The sequence below is a fragment of the Electrona antarctica genome (assembly GCF_951216825.1).
Source record: "Electrona antarctica genome assembly, chromosome: 7".
In the NCBI taxonomy this organism is placed as follows: Eukaryota; Metazoa; Chordata; class Actinopteri; order Myctophiformes; family Myctophidae; genus Electrona; species Electrona antarctica.
This window is the reverse complement of record NC_136812.1, coordinates 48,594,639-48,610,407: the sequence shown is the minus strand read 5'-3', so window position 1 is coordinate 48,610,407 and position 15,769 is coordinate 48,594,639.

The following is a 15,769-nucleotide window of genomic DNA, read 5'->3' as shown; positions in this document are numbered from 1 at the left end:
GCTCATACCCAGCCAGGCAGCCAGCCAGGCAGGCACCCACCCACACACATAAGTCCGTAAGGGAGTGGTTGCACCACTCAAAAATTAAGAAAATGCCTCAAATGTATTCACACATTATACATTATCCTCCGATGTGAAAGACTTAACTCAATACAAAAACTAACAAATCAAATCATGCCTTTATTGGACTGATTAGACTTGCACTCTTGGGTTATTAATTTCTGAGGTACAATTGGCATTGCAAACTGTATCAAAGTAATTTTGCAATATAACCATAGTGGAGAGAAACAATTTGTTTGTGTGTGTGAATTAATGACATCATACAAGAGTAAGTTGTGAAAATAGCCGATACAAGCTAATATGTTTTCAGAATAATGCAGAATAAAAGGAATGGTTTTGGACTTAAAAGGTTTCCACTGCACAGCAATAATATACGGTAGTGTTATTTATCATGCGAGTATGGCTGAGGCATTCCTTTCTATTCATGTTCTCAGCATTATTCACCTGTGTGTCTCCTTGATGCTACCATGGAGAATATGGGGGGGGAATGTGTGCCGCTGCTGTGCTTAAAGGACAACTTTAGTTTTTTTCAACCAAGGTTCATGTTTTAGGTTGTTATTAGAGAAAGTAAAAGATGAGTGTTAATTTTTTTTCATTTGCTGCTTTCTTTCGTTTTAGGGATTTTAGCTCTTTTTGACAGGGGGGCGGGGGCATTCGAGCATGGGGCTAAATATGTATTTTTGTACAAAATTGTATGGGGATTTATTTTTTTTATTATTTACTATAGTCCTAATAAACCCCAGGAAATTACATCTGGCCACAGAAGATCACAGGATCTACTGAGAAAATCGCCATAAAATCTTGTAAAAAAATACATATTTAGCCCCATGCTCGAATCCCCCGCCCCCCTGTCAAAAACGCTAAAATCCCTAAAACGAAAGAAAGCAGCAAATTAAAAAAACTTAACACTCATCTTTTACTTTCTCTAATAACAACCTAAAACATGAACCTTGGTTGAAAAAAACTAAAGTTGTCCTTTAAAGACCATGAAGGAGAGAGAATCAGAGACTTTGCAGGAGATTGTGACAGTAAATTAAAAGACAACTTGAAGACATTTATTTCCTTCTCTAGGCCTATTGCAATTTTTCCTATTGCAAAAATGGGAAATTGCGATTGGAGACAAGGGTCCAAATGGCTGTCTCTGTCTGCAATTTGACTTTGACAGCTTAACTTGGGGGCTGTGTTCCAAAGTTATTTTCAATTAGGCTGTGTGAGCAATTTGAAGGATAAAGGGACGCCTGTGGCAGACTAGCCTGGGTAAACCATAGAGTATATAAAAGGATAGAGACTGAACTGGCGCGAAGCTCCGCCCCCCCAGCTATTCATGTCAGTGGAAGTTGCTCAGTGGCGTTTTGAAGCACCCGGAAGACTGCCGGAAGTAACGTCTCAGAACGTCTACTTCCGCATTTGACCACCAAATTTTGGTGGTCAAATACGGAAGTGCAACCGAGCGCTCAATGTTAAAGCCCAGCTGCACAGGGTTTCCCGGTCATGAATCCACGGGTCCGCCTGTAGTCCCTCCTGCCCGGTGTACAAAAAGGAACATTTAAAACTAGAAAAAGTGCCTCTCGGGGCACAGTTCTCCACCAGGCCAGGTCAGGTTATTGTGGCCTCCTGGTGGCGCTAGAATAGGCCAATGTGAAAAGGTTGCCATTTCTTCTTATGCCTTTGATGGCAATTGGAGGAAAAAAATGTGTTTTGAAAAAATCCACCTGTTGGTGGCGCTATAACAGGCCAATGTGAAAAGGGTGCGATATATTCCTCAGCCTAGTAGGAAAGTGCGTGAAACATTTCACGTAAATTGCACTCTGCGTTCATGATTTGAGGCTTTTTGTTCAAAATGGGCCAATCCAGCAAACTTTGAAAGCCAATGTTAGCCAATTAGGATGGAATATGAGATATCGGACAGATCCGTCTTGAGCACATGACTATAGAGATACTGTGTAACGATTTGCGGGATTTTTGGACAGAATCTGGAGGAGTACTATAAAAAAATGTGTTTTACAAAGATCGGCCTCCTGGTGTCGCCTAAACAGTCAGGTGTGAAATATGCAGGTCAAAGGTTTTTCCTTGGGTGATTTTATTTTATTTGATTTGATTTATTTGATATATTCAAGATACAGTTCAAAAGGAGCAGTACAGAATTTTCAGGATTGCACAAAAAGTCAAAGACTTAATTCCATTGTGGTCCAAATAAATAAATACAGCATATGATATAGGAAGAACATGCGTTGACAATAATGGACATTACAACGACACCATCATAGATCACTAAATAAAACATTAAATACATAATAAATAGATAGATAGATAAATACAGCACTATTCTAGCTTGCCCATCAGCCAGTTTTTCAACATATTTTTAAAAATGTTCAAGGACTGGGCAAATTTAATTTCCCTTGGGATTTTGTTCCAATCCTCCACCCCCGTATATATAAATGCGCTTCTGCCTACCTTATTTTTTAGGTTTGGTAGTTTAAGATCAGCTACACTCGCCCTTGTATTCAAGCTATGGGATTCGTTGACATACGGGAAGTAACCTTTAAAATATGTTGGGCATTTTTCCTTTAAGATTTTATAGACCATAATGAGTCTCAGTTGTTGTATTCTGCCTTCGACTGGAAGCCAATTTAACTCTCTAAAATGGTTAGCACCAATGTGGGTTCTTGGGGAGAGATACAGAACTACCCGCATTAGTTTATTTTGTGATGTCTGTAGCTTATTTTTGGTGTTTTTAGATATACCGCTGTACCAGGTTAGGCTTGTGTAATCAAAGTGACATTGGACTAATGCTGAGGCCAGTGTCCTCATAGTGGTTCTGTCTAGGAATGTGGCGATCCTGGCTAGGAACTTAGTCCTTGCGTGGATCTTGCCAATAACTGAGTGAGCCATCGATTCACTGGTCATGATCTGGTCTAGTGTGCAACCTAGATATGTGACAGATGTTTTCACCTGGAGTTTAACTCCGTTACATTCTACTGAAAAGTTGGATATCTCTCTTAAGTTGTGTCTTGAAGCAAAAACTATACATTCTGATTTACCCAAATGCAGGGATAACTTGTTATCACTTAACCATCTGTTGACTTTTTTTAACTCGTTTACTAGAGAGCGACTAAGCTGCTATTTTAGTAGTCTAAACAGTATAACAGAGGACGAGTAAGACGCCCTGAGGGCGAGAAGCGACCTAGGTCGCGTGCACGCATCTGCCTGGGTGACGGTAGACTGCTGGGCGAGCGCTGGCGCTTTGGCATGGGGCCGGGGTCAGATCAACATATGGAATTAATTATGTACTGGCCATATATGGAGCGTGTCTTGAGTGCACAGGGTTTGATGAGGTCAGATCAACATATGGAATGTCAGAACAGGTCAGCTCCATATTACTTGTTATCACTTAACCATCTGTTGACTTTTTTTAACTCGTTTACTAGAGAGCGACTAACTGTTTCCAAGCACTCACCTGTCACCAGTAGTGCAGAATCATCTGCGTACAAAAATAAAGGACATGAACAGGCTGCATCCATGTCATGGATTCCTTGAGGAACTCCACAGGTGAGTTTTTTCGGCTCCGAGAGCAAACCACCTGTTTCGACCATTTGGAATCTGTCTGAAAGGTAGGACTGTATCAGTGACAGAGCCTCACTTTTAAAACCTATTGCCTTTAATTTATATAATAATATCTGGTGATTGACTGTGTCAAAGGCCTTCTGAAGGTCCAGCATGACCATCCCGCAGTACTTGCCATTGTCAACTTCCTTTTTTATCAGGTCAGTTAGGTATAGCAGGCAGGATTCAGTAGAGTGTGACTGTCTAAAACCCGACTGTAAGTTATATAAAATATCAAACTGATTTACATAGTTTGAAATCTGTTCGTGGATAACTCTTTCGAATATTTTGCTAAGAATGCTTAAAATAGACACTGGCCGGTAATTACTAACATCATCCCTCCTGCCTTTTTTATGTAGGGCAGTAACTCTGGCCTTTTTAAATTCATGAGGCACCTTTGCTTGGGAGATTGAAAGATTTATAATGTGCGTTACATATGGAGCTATCACCTCAGCTCCATCCCGCAAAAATGTGGCAGGGATGGCATCTAGGCCTGTTGCTTTGGCAGTATCTAATCCTCTTAAAATCTTTGCAACTGTTTCCTTTGGTATTTGTGAGAAAGAGAACTGCTCTTTCCCTATGCCTTTGGCCTCGTAATAATGATTAACTTGGGTTTCTCCATATTCACCTGTACTAACAGGGAGTTTCTGGACTAAATCGTTAGCAATATTGGTAAAAAATGTATTAAAATTCTCTGCCACACTGGCTTTATCAAAGGTTAAAGAACCATTTATCATAAGACCTACATTTTCGTTTTTCGTTTTGGGCTTATCTTTTGTCCCTAGTAACTTCAGGGTTGCCCAGAGCTTTTTTGAGTCACTTTTATGTTCTTCGATCTTATTCTTAAAAAATGTTTTTTGGCTTCATCCACCATTTTTTGTACTTTATTTCTCAACTTTTTGAATTTACTATCTAGTTCTGGTATCCTGTTTCTCTTACATTTATTTAATATTTTGTCTCTTAGATGTATTGTGTCTAGAATAGCTTTATTCATCCATGGCTGTGTTCTTTGTTTTATTCTAACCTTCTTTGTTGGAGCTATTCTATCTAAAACATTAAGAAACGTACTTTGAAATTTCGCTCCTACAAGGTCGGGTGAGTGTGCATGCAACGTTTCACGCAGATCTTTTATAGCCTCAGGGTGGCTATAACAGGCCGTTGGGGAAACATTGGGGCAGAGGTTCGTCATTGGCATCCAGGGAGTGTGTGTGCAAAGTTTGGCATCGACCGGGTTAACGGTGCCGGAGATTAGCTATACACAGACGGACGGACGGACACACGGACATAGTGCAAAACATATACTGCACTCTCCCCATGCCTTCAGCTGGTGGAGACAACAATGACGTTACAAATCAAAAGTGATGGAATGTCTTCTAGCAGCCGTTGTCTTCCTGAGCCAACCTTTTTACTATCTCTCTCCCTCTCTGCGTCTCCACGTCTCCCCTCAGTCGCCCCGCCCTGAGTGTTTCGTGTCTGTCTGTATGGTGTGAGCGGGACAACAGCCAGCGGTAATGTTCTGTATACCTAACCGACCTGTCATATACCCTTTACACTACAACCTGCTCCTATGGCGCACAAGACAAACACAAATCTACATCCTTGTTTGATGAACATAAATACATCAGTATTATGGAGCTGGATTGCATTTTGCAATGTGTCAACTGATTAACGGCCAATAATGGCCAAATGAATAATGGCTTTCAGATCAGGGACTTCATAAAACAAGATGATTCCAGATTAGAGCTGCTATTTTAGTAGTCTAAACAGTATAACATAGGACGAGTAAGACGCCCTGAGGGCGAGAAGCGACCTAGGTCGCGTGCACGCATCTGCCTGGGTGACGGTAGACTGCTGGGCGAGCGCTGGCGCTTTGGCATGGGGCCGGGGTCAGATCAACATATGGAATGAATACTGTACTGGCCATATATGGAGCGTGTCTTGAGTGCACAGGGTTTGATGAGGTCAGATCAACATATGGAATGTCAGAACAGTTCAGCTCCATATTATGGAGATCTGTAATTTCTAAAAAATAATATATCTTCACGTTGTTTTTGCTTTGTTCCCTTGTTTCTAGTGTTAGTCGGCATGTGGCTGCCCTCAGAGAGAAAATAACGTAGCTGCTACTTTAGTGTGTATAGGCATATGGTGGAGGGTAAAGAGTATATCAAAATTAGGCGTCAAAATAGGCTTCAATATTGTTTGTCAGTGCGGAGCACTACAGAACACGTCCTCACTATGTCATGTCAGGGCGGAACTCCCATATATGGAGATCTAAGGGTGGCAGCGGGGTCAGTGTCTTGAGTGTACAGAGTTTGATGAGGCCAGATGAGGTCAGATCAACATACTCATTACCATGGGGACTAGCAGCCTCCTGCCCAGCATTATGGCTGTTTGGAAGGAGTTATATCTTTAAGAATAGAAGGATCTCCTAGTATAAATAAGCGGATACTGAGAGGGATATCTCGACCAATGATTCTCTCAATGAAATCATGTATTTGTGTCCAAAAATCTTGTACCCTGGGGCACTTCCATCAACGTACCTTCGTTCGGGCACTTCCAGCATCCTGGATCATTTTTGAGCTTTGCTCTATGTAATTTAGAAGGGGTCCAATACATTCTATTAAATATTTTAAACTGAATTAGCCTAGTGCGAATATTGCGTGACATGTGCTTTGAATTGCCTAGTAGGTTGACCCATTATTTTTCTGTAAAAGTAGTTTGCATGTCTTTTTCCCATACCATTTTCAGAGCACTAGTAGTACTAACTTTCTCCAGCAGTAGTAGAGCGTTGCTTCGTGACCACTACCGTAGCTAGTGATAATAGAAGAGGAAGTCTTCCCATTCTGAGGGACCATGGAGCTTCTAGACATTTTTCTCAACAAGCTTTGAAGTTGGACATAGTGCCAGTATTGTTGTCTATTTAGGTTAAATTCTGCCTGTAGGTCATTCAATTATTTGAGTTCCTGGTCTCTGTAGAGGTCACCAAGCACCGCCACTCCCTTTTCCACCCATTCCTTCCAATAGATGGAGGATCTACCAATATGTATACGAGAATTAAACCATATGCTAGAAGTGTTATTTAATAATAGTTAAGAATTTTAGCTGCCTTGTTCCAGACCCCCTTCAGACATGACAACACTGGATGAGACTGTACACTTGAAGGTAGGGAGGCCGAGGCATAGGCCTTGTTCTGCTTGTGTTCTGTGCCTTGTGTTCTGCTCTCCCCTTGGGGAGAGCAGAACACTGATATCCTTCCACGTCAAACCACGGGGGGGCACGTTCGGGGGTAAGTGACCACTGTGCCAAATGCCGCAGGCAAAAGGCATAGTGGTACAAAAGTAGATTCGGTATCCCTAAACCACCTTGATCCACCCTGTTCTGAAGTTTCTTGAGACATATCCTAGGTCGTTTCCCCTCCCACAGGAAAAGGCTACACAACTGGTTGTACTTGTGGAAGTACTTCATGGGAACCTCAACGGGCAATGATTGTAAAATATAGTTAAATTTGGGCGCTACAGTCATTTTTAGCACATTCGCTTTTGCCCACAAAGAAGAGGTGCCCATCGTTCTATGTCAAGCTTAAAATGTTCAAATAGGGGTTCTATGTTAACCTTTATGAGATCTGACAGGTTAGATGGGAATACAACCCCAAGATAGCCTAGGCCCTGCGTTGGACAACTAAAGTTTCCTGGTTGGAACAGGGTTCTGGGGCAGTATGCTGTGAGGGGCAACGCTTCACATTTAGACCAATTTATTTTGTAGCCTGAGAGTCTAGAACGTTGCCTTCTTGCCTCGGCTGGTTTGTCCGCATACATACATACAAACAGACATGACAGCCAGGAATGTTGGTCTGTTGACATACATTTAACACCCAAGGCCTGCAAGTCGTTCCAACTAAAGAAGCTCGTTGTGCAATCCAAATAGTATTTACATACTTGTACATTCACATTGTTACCCTGAAGTCAAAAAATGACCTTTGGAGATACATGTCTGTCTGTCTGTCTGTCTGTCTGTCTGTCTGTCTGTCTGTCTGTCTGTCTGTCTGTCTGTCTGTCTGTCTGTCTCTAGGCTCATCCAGCAACATGCAAGCCTCGGCTTCAGCCTACAACCTTTCGGGGCATTTTCAATTGAATTGACTTAACTGTATAGGCATATTTATCCATGTTTTGTTCACTGGGCCAAAATAAATAAACAACTAACGAGTCACAAACGATACCCTATTGATTTGAGGATAATTGTAAACTTACTACGCTGATGTTTCCATATTTTCCACATTAAGCATCTCTGTCAGCTGGAAACCTCATAGCCTATATCCAAACTACTGTTACTTTTCGGGATTCTAATTCAAAAGCATCTAAAGTAGCAGATCTACTAGCTCAATACACTCTGCGACTTTTGATGCTGTAGTGTGATCAAGCAGGGCGGTAATTTACAAAGAAAACACAACAAGAGGGTTATAGGGTTATATAAGAGATAAGAGGTCTGATAAGAGATAAGAGGTCTGTCAGATACAACATGTGTCTATGGCAGCGGTGGCCGAACGGATTGCGGAGCGGTCTTGATACCGGAAGGTCGCCAGTTCGAATCAGCGGTCCGACACGTTAAAATTACCACCGCTGAAGTGCCCTTGAACAAGGCATTGAACCACTACGATGAAATGTGTTCTATGAGCAGGGCCTGGCTGGAAACAAGTTCTTGAGCTTAGCCCAGATACCCTGGGTAAATATAGTAATCATTTAATTTCATTTAATTTCTATGAGCTGTACTGGTGAGTTCATCAGAGGCCATGATATGATCTGCAGTGTGAACTGTATCAGGATTCAACCAGTTCTACAGGAACTCATGTTAATGTCAACTCAACTGATAGAGTGAGACATTGACTGGTTGATGGTGACATTGACTGGTGTGTGTGTGATTTTAAATATATAAGCCCTAACGGTAAGAGGAGCTATTTTTGACAAAATATAATATAAACCTTTTTTTTTCACTCACTAATTTACTGTACTAGACCTGTGAAAAAGTTAATACATGTATTTGAATAGCCTCTGATATGAGTAGGTTTAGCTTTAGGGTTATAGTTTATTATCATTTTTATATTTCACATACAACTAAATTGTGTATCACACATCCACATTCCACAGCTAAGTACAATACAATGCACAATAAAAATACAAACAGATTAGCTCAATGCTTAGCTCAATGGTGTCATGTTTAATTGTTAAAATAACAATTAAACATGGAACCATTGAGCTAATCATGTAAATACGTTTCAAATACATTAGTGTAACATTAGTTAACACATTTTATACTTAAGTTTGCAATTACTTTATATTTACAATTATGCCGCAGTTTATTTTAACAGTTTATTTTAAAATGCAGCTCATTTAACAATTCAAACAGGTGCCCCTGTGACGTTTGTTTCCTAAGGGCTTAGTTAGTAGTGTCTCTGTACTGAGAGATGACAGACAGGTTGATGGTTTACCTATAGGCTACAGTATCTCCACCCATCCCTTACTGCTGTGTGCGAACAACCACACAAGTCTGGGAGACATTTTCTCAGTTGGTTGCTTTTTATAGGCTTTTATTCCCAATAGTTTTTAAATGTATGACAAGTCATTTGAAAGCTTAAAAGAAAGGAAAGGAATAGAAAAATGACTGAGCCCTATACTTGGGGACTCAAAACACCAGCTGTTGTCACGTGATGAGGTGAGTCTATTTTTTAAACATTACACTCATTTGCGTGCCGTGTTTAATGTCTTCTATACGGAGACAATGTGTCATTCTGATCTCTGACAAGCTTTTTTTTTAAATATATTTGCAGTAAGTCGACAGGAAACGGGGAGAGATCCCCATCTCTCTCCCCGTTTCCTGTCGACTTACTGTGAATCTAGACACGCAGCAAAGTTTGTCGGGGTCGGGGCTCGAACCTGTGACACGCTGAGGTGCCTGAACCGCTAGGCCGGCCCAGGCCAAAACATACTGTTCTAAGTTTATACTTGTACATGTATGTCTATCAACTGCTCCTTTCCATGTGACCGATGTGACCGTGTGTCCACCGGGGCGGACCTCTGTCTCCTTTTCCTATGAATGATTTATCATTCATCGTTTTACCTGCATGTGATACAGGGCGTGGGGTTGGTGACTCTTTAATGGGGAACTGCCCATAGATCCGAAGTCCCGTTAGTCCGAACATGCATTAAGTTTGGCGAACATGCACTGCTCCCGTGCTTGCGGTTATGTTTAGGTTAGGGTTAGAGATAGGGATAGTCATTTCGGAACAATGAACCGTCTGACTAATGACACGGCGCCCTTTAATGAATCCCTGATGAAGGCCAGCCATGGTCGAAACGTTGTGTCTGATACCATGCCAGCGTTTTTTAAATAAATGAAGCAGTGTGGAGCATGCAGAGCTCTGTGCGGACTTATCTATTTTACATTGTATCTACCTTTTGTCCAGCACCAGCCGAGGGACTGGATGTGCGCAACCCACTTGGTTTAAACTCTTGAATTAATCCCCTCATGTAGCCTATAGGTCAAGGTCAAGGTCGAGGTCAAGTTTATTTATATGTCCCAAACTGGGCAATTAATTTTACTATGTAGATGATTTGGTCACCTTCAGTCCATAACATGGACAATTCACATTATATCATGGTGCTGGTCTTCAACAGCTTCTGAGAATATGCTCTCAATATGGGTTTGAGTTTAATGTAAAATGGCACTGGCACGGTCCTTATTGTGTACAGTGAGATGACATATTTGGGCCATATTATCTCAAATGACCTGATCTGATGACAAGGACATCCATAGCGCCAGAAGCTGTATTCTCAAGTGAACATGCTGTGTGCAAATTTAACGTTGTCATATGACCAACCCTACCAGTTCTGTCACGTTCTCCCATGGACTGCGGAAACGTTGTTGTTATGTTGCTGTTTTTTTATTGCGATATGGATCTTCGCTGGGTCTGAAATAAAGATTGAATTGAATTGAATATAATCGAATGAATGAAAATCTTTCCCAGACACCAGAGATGACGGATCTAAGGAATACTGTCGAATTGGTGTGCATCTGTGTCATGCTGCTCCACGGTAAGAACATACGGTATGCAATGAATGTTAAACAATGTACAGTTAGGTACCTGGTAAAATGTCTTCTCAGTTTCCACATTTTGGCTCTGGCTATTTATGCTATGCAGGTGAAATGACAAAATGATTACTGTAGTTATGTGGTGTTCTCCTCGGCTCAACGCAATGAAATTCCCCCTAACTTAAAAAGTGAAAATCATTGTAGATTCACTACCGTAGGGCCTATAGGCCTACTTTAGGCCTATAGGCAGCCTCTTATTTCTATTTCTATTACCATGAGCAAGAGGTTTATACTTTACCACGTGATACTTCAATCCTTTGACAAATAGGAGAGTGGTCAGTGGATCAATATGTCTTGCGTAGACTATTGATTGACTGTTATTGAACTATTAGTGAACTATTCCACAATCTCCGAATGCTATATATAGAGTCTGAAACTACACCTACGGAATCAGAGCTCTCGTGCCAATTCACGGAAATATTATTTTAAAAATATCTTTACATTATTACCGTATTATTATTATTATTATTTATTTATTTTTCAATTTCCATTTCTGCTAAGCACCAAGCTACTGTTATAGGCTATAGGCCTATAGGCTTCAATGATTTAAATGTATATTACATTAAATGTGTGCGACTGTAAAGACGAAAGAGAAGTGGGGAGAAGGCCCTCTCTCTTCATCAAAGGAGCTTAGCTTCCGTGCTCCAGACTGTAGCGTAGCCTATATGACTGGAAGCATTTGAAAGTTGTGGGAGGCAATGCAGTCGATCTGGCCACGCGATACAGTCTGTGTCAGCTTGCTGATACTTCTGTTCTGTCATTTCCACTAATGATTATTTAGAGTCATTGAAATATAAACACACAGAAAATAAAAATATCCCCACTGTCTCAGTGCCATATAGCAGTGTTTCTCAAATATATATAGGGTCTGTGGCCTGTAGGTACACAGAGGTAGCCTATACTTGAGAACAAAAAACGGAAACATTTACAAATGCATGTTGTGGACGTGCTGCTCTGTAAAGGTTTAAACCAAATAAATGATAAAGATTTTGACTACCACAACTGTTTCTGAATAGAAAACAATAGGCTCTACTTACTTATATTTTCAACATATTGACATAAAAACTGGACTTTTGATGTCAGTATTTTCTAATCAAAATGTTGTCGTCGATGAAAGAGGGTATTTACATTTAGCAATCAGGAAAAGACAGTACTGAAGGCCAAAAGGTTTTCAAGAATAATACATAATACACATATAATTAACTCACTGTTTCCCCATACATTCAGGTTGGGCAGCAGCATTGAACTGTAGCAGTCCAACTCCTGAGTCCTTGTTCAAGGCCCTGGAGGCGAATTTATTTAGTAAGAGTCGCATACGTCCTGTGAAAAACTTCTCAACACCAACAAACGTTACCGTTTCTTTTACCATAGTGGGAATTTTAGGAGTGGTGAGTACACTTTTTTCCCCTTTCATTTCTGTACATGAAATTAAAAAATATATATTTTCCAATTATTGAACATACTTCAATAATGTAATATGACTCAATGTAATATTTTTTTAAAGTTTTTCTCTGTACTAAACATTGAAATTATTATTATCTCTAGAATGAAAAAACCCAGTCATTGACAACCTTCCTTTGGCAAATTCTCGTAAGTCCTTTCAAGATTTTTTTTTCTCTTTGTTTAATATTTTTTGCATTAAATTAGAATTATTATTTTGTATTTTTTAACCCATTCTGGACGGGAACCCGTTTTGGTGTTTTAACTAAGCATTATTTTTAGCTATTGAAAAATAGCAGATCTACAAGCTCATAGCGCGCCACCGAGTGGCGCGCTACGAGCTTGTAGGTCTGCTATTTTTGAAAAATCGTGAAAATGTGGCACAAATCTTTGAATATATATTCTTTCAGAAGACTTTTTATTTATTTCGACGTCAGGCCTAAATGGGTGTAAGTGGATCTTAGGATCCGCATGGGACTTCATGTGGCTAGTGTGGAATCATCGTTGAACGTCCGTCGTCTATATGATGATGATGACATATATACTGGATCTGACATATTATAATAACTCCAAATCTGTTCAAGGTTTCAGACGGATCAGCGTGCCAATTGACTTCCATTATGACATTAAAGTTAAAGGCAAAGTACTGTAGCGTGTACTAGCGTAGTGTGCGTGTGTGTTATGTAACGCACGCTCACACACACACGCGGCCCCACCTCTCTCCCTGTGTTTTAGGATCCAAGATGGCCGCAGCAGCAGGAGGGGGTGGCCTTACTGGGCTGCGTTCACACATTCAAGACACCCGTCTTGCGTTTGTCTTGTGTCTGTGTTTAATAGCCACTCCAATGCATTTCCAATGGAACCCCATATGGTTTGACCAAACATTTTGTTTGATGGGGGGAGGGGGGCAGAACACATCCATCAAAGCTGTGTTCAGACACAAGTCAGGTGTCAGACACTACAAGGCAAGTGTCTTGAATGCAGCCCAGTAAGGTAAGGTCATATGTCGACCCCGCCCGCTCACCTCTGCCCCACCCCCTCTTGGTGCTGTGGCCATCTTGGATCCTAAAACACAGGGAGAGAGGTGGGGCAGAGAAAGGCCCTTATTACCCATCACTACCCATAATTTCCCTCTATATCAGCAGTTACTGTATCCTGGATAGTGTGGTGGTTTACCTGCTGAAACACATTGCTCTCTCACTGTATTTTGGTGTTTTCACAGATTTATGTTTTTCTTTTTTTGTTAATCTCTTATAAGAATAGAAAAAGGGTGCTGTTTTTTATATATTTTGGTATGCCTCCCATGGCCTGGGAGGCATACCATTATTGGGTTTATGATCTGGTCATGTTGTATCAGGTTTGTAGTCAGGCAGGAAACCACAAACAGGAATTAGAAGTCTCCTGGAGACCCGTGAACAAGGGCATCATCATTTTAGGGCCTATACCCAATAAAAGCATTGATTCGGCGTATGAATCACGTTTCTTCAAGTATACTTCTAGGAGTAGTTTGTTTGGTATATCAATCTTTTATTCCAACTCGTAGCGACTGGCGAGACTTTTATTGAGAGAGTTTTATTTTAATTTTTTATGTTATCCTCACGCCTAGACCGGATTACACAGGTGATTTAGAAACACGGCTTTCCTCAAAATGTGGGAACGTGAGGTTAGGGTTCCGGGGCCTGCAGGCTGCAGCCAATCCCTGCGTTGATTGTCTTTGACTTCCACCAGTGTCTATAGGGTGTACCAAAATCTCCTGGAGGGGGCGTCAACATATGTGTCACGTGGTAGCTTCCGCCATACTTGCTGGCTTGTCTGGTTTGTTTACATTGAGCGACCATCCGTATGCTTTTATACGTTCTTTTTCTAAACTGACCTCACAATGGTGCAGACTTGCTCAGTAAATAAGTGCCACAGCAGGTCGCGTCGAGGAAATGAGCCAGAAAACGGAATTAGATGTTCAGCTTTCCAGCATGGAGACAGCATCAAGGAACCCAGATTGACGAGTTTACAAAAAGACGTAGAATGACTTGGATCGGCGCACGGGCGCAGAGACATAACGTTCAACAAAGTATCTAAGCACAGCCGTGTTTGTTCACAACATTTTCCTTGTCCTTGTAATGTATTTGGGCCCGACGTTCTTTCTATCCATCCTGGTGTTTGTTCACTATGTTATCGCCAAGAACGAGCTCAATATTTATAAAAACATACCACCGTCATTCTATTCTGAGTGATGCGGGCTAGAATTTAATGCCCACCAGGGGGCCGTCCCTAGCCTTTTAGACGCCGCCCCCCTCTTGGTGACGTACACGTTGGCACACGCTATAGTTATAGTGCCCGGTGAATATTGTTTCTGTGGATGTTTGTTGGATCCTCTGTTTAATGTTTGCTGTTGGTTCTTCCAGCTTGAATTTTTAATGAACTGGAGAACAAAGAACGTAGTTCTTCACTTCCATTTGGAGTTTTACTGCAAGTAGGCTACTGTTGCCAAAGCACTGCATGGATAAATAAGTGCATTGTCAATATTTGCATACGTTTTATAAGACAGCTAATGCAATCAGTGCTAGTTTAAAATCTGTCTCTTTGTAATATTGTGTGTGTGCACAAATAGTTTAATCATTTAATAATTTCTGATTCTATATCTAGGAGTGGAACATTGAGGGTTTGAGCTGGGATGAGAAAGAATGTGGGACGAGGAGAGTCTCCGTACCTCGGGTGGACCTGTGGTCTCCAGACATCCGCATCGGCGAGTTGTAAGTTAGTTCCCCCATTTTATGGAACTTTCTGAAAAAGGCTGAACCTTCTGAAAACCTTCCGAGAAATGTTATATGCTGACCAGGCACGTGCAGAGGGGGTGGGGGGGGGGGGGGTGGGGGGGGGGGGGGGGGGGTTGCCTCAAAGTGCCCTTTCCCTAAAAAACTTAAAAAAAACTAAAAAAGAAATCCCCAGTCCACATAAGGGCATTGGGGGGATGTGTGGCCTACAAGGGCTTATGTGGGCGTCAATAAGAGCTTGGGGGCCAATAAGGGCTTGTGTGGGGGCCAATAAGGGCTTGTGTGGGGGGCCAATAATGGCTTATGTGGAAGGCCAATAATGGCTTATGTGGAGGGCCAATAAGGGCTTATGTGGGGATATAAGAGCTTATGTGGGGGTGCCATTGGTACTTCAAAACGAACATTTGACAAGTAATGATAATTCCACTATCATTATACTTTTAATGTGCTGGCTGCCACCAGTCAGATTTAGTTTCAGACTATTGAGAATGTATTGCTTATTTTACTGTCCAATGACATGAAATGGCACAAGGGACGGACCCCACAAAAAGACCACCCCCAAAAGTCGGTGCGCCCTGCGCGCGCACATATGTGCCCTTTTGGTTTGAGCCCCTGCCCCCTCAGTGCTCTCTGCACGGCCCTGATGCTGACTGATATTCTGGCATGTTGTACACAGTAGACTGAACTTGTAGTGCCGGTGTGCGGCAAGGAACTCAGATGCTATAATACTGGCATTTAGAAAAGTCCTATCT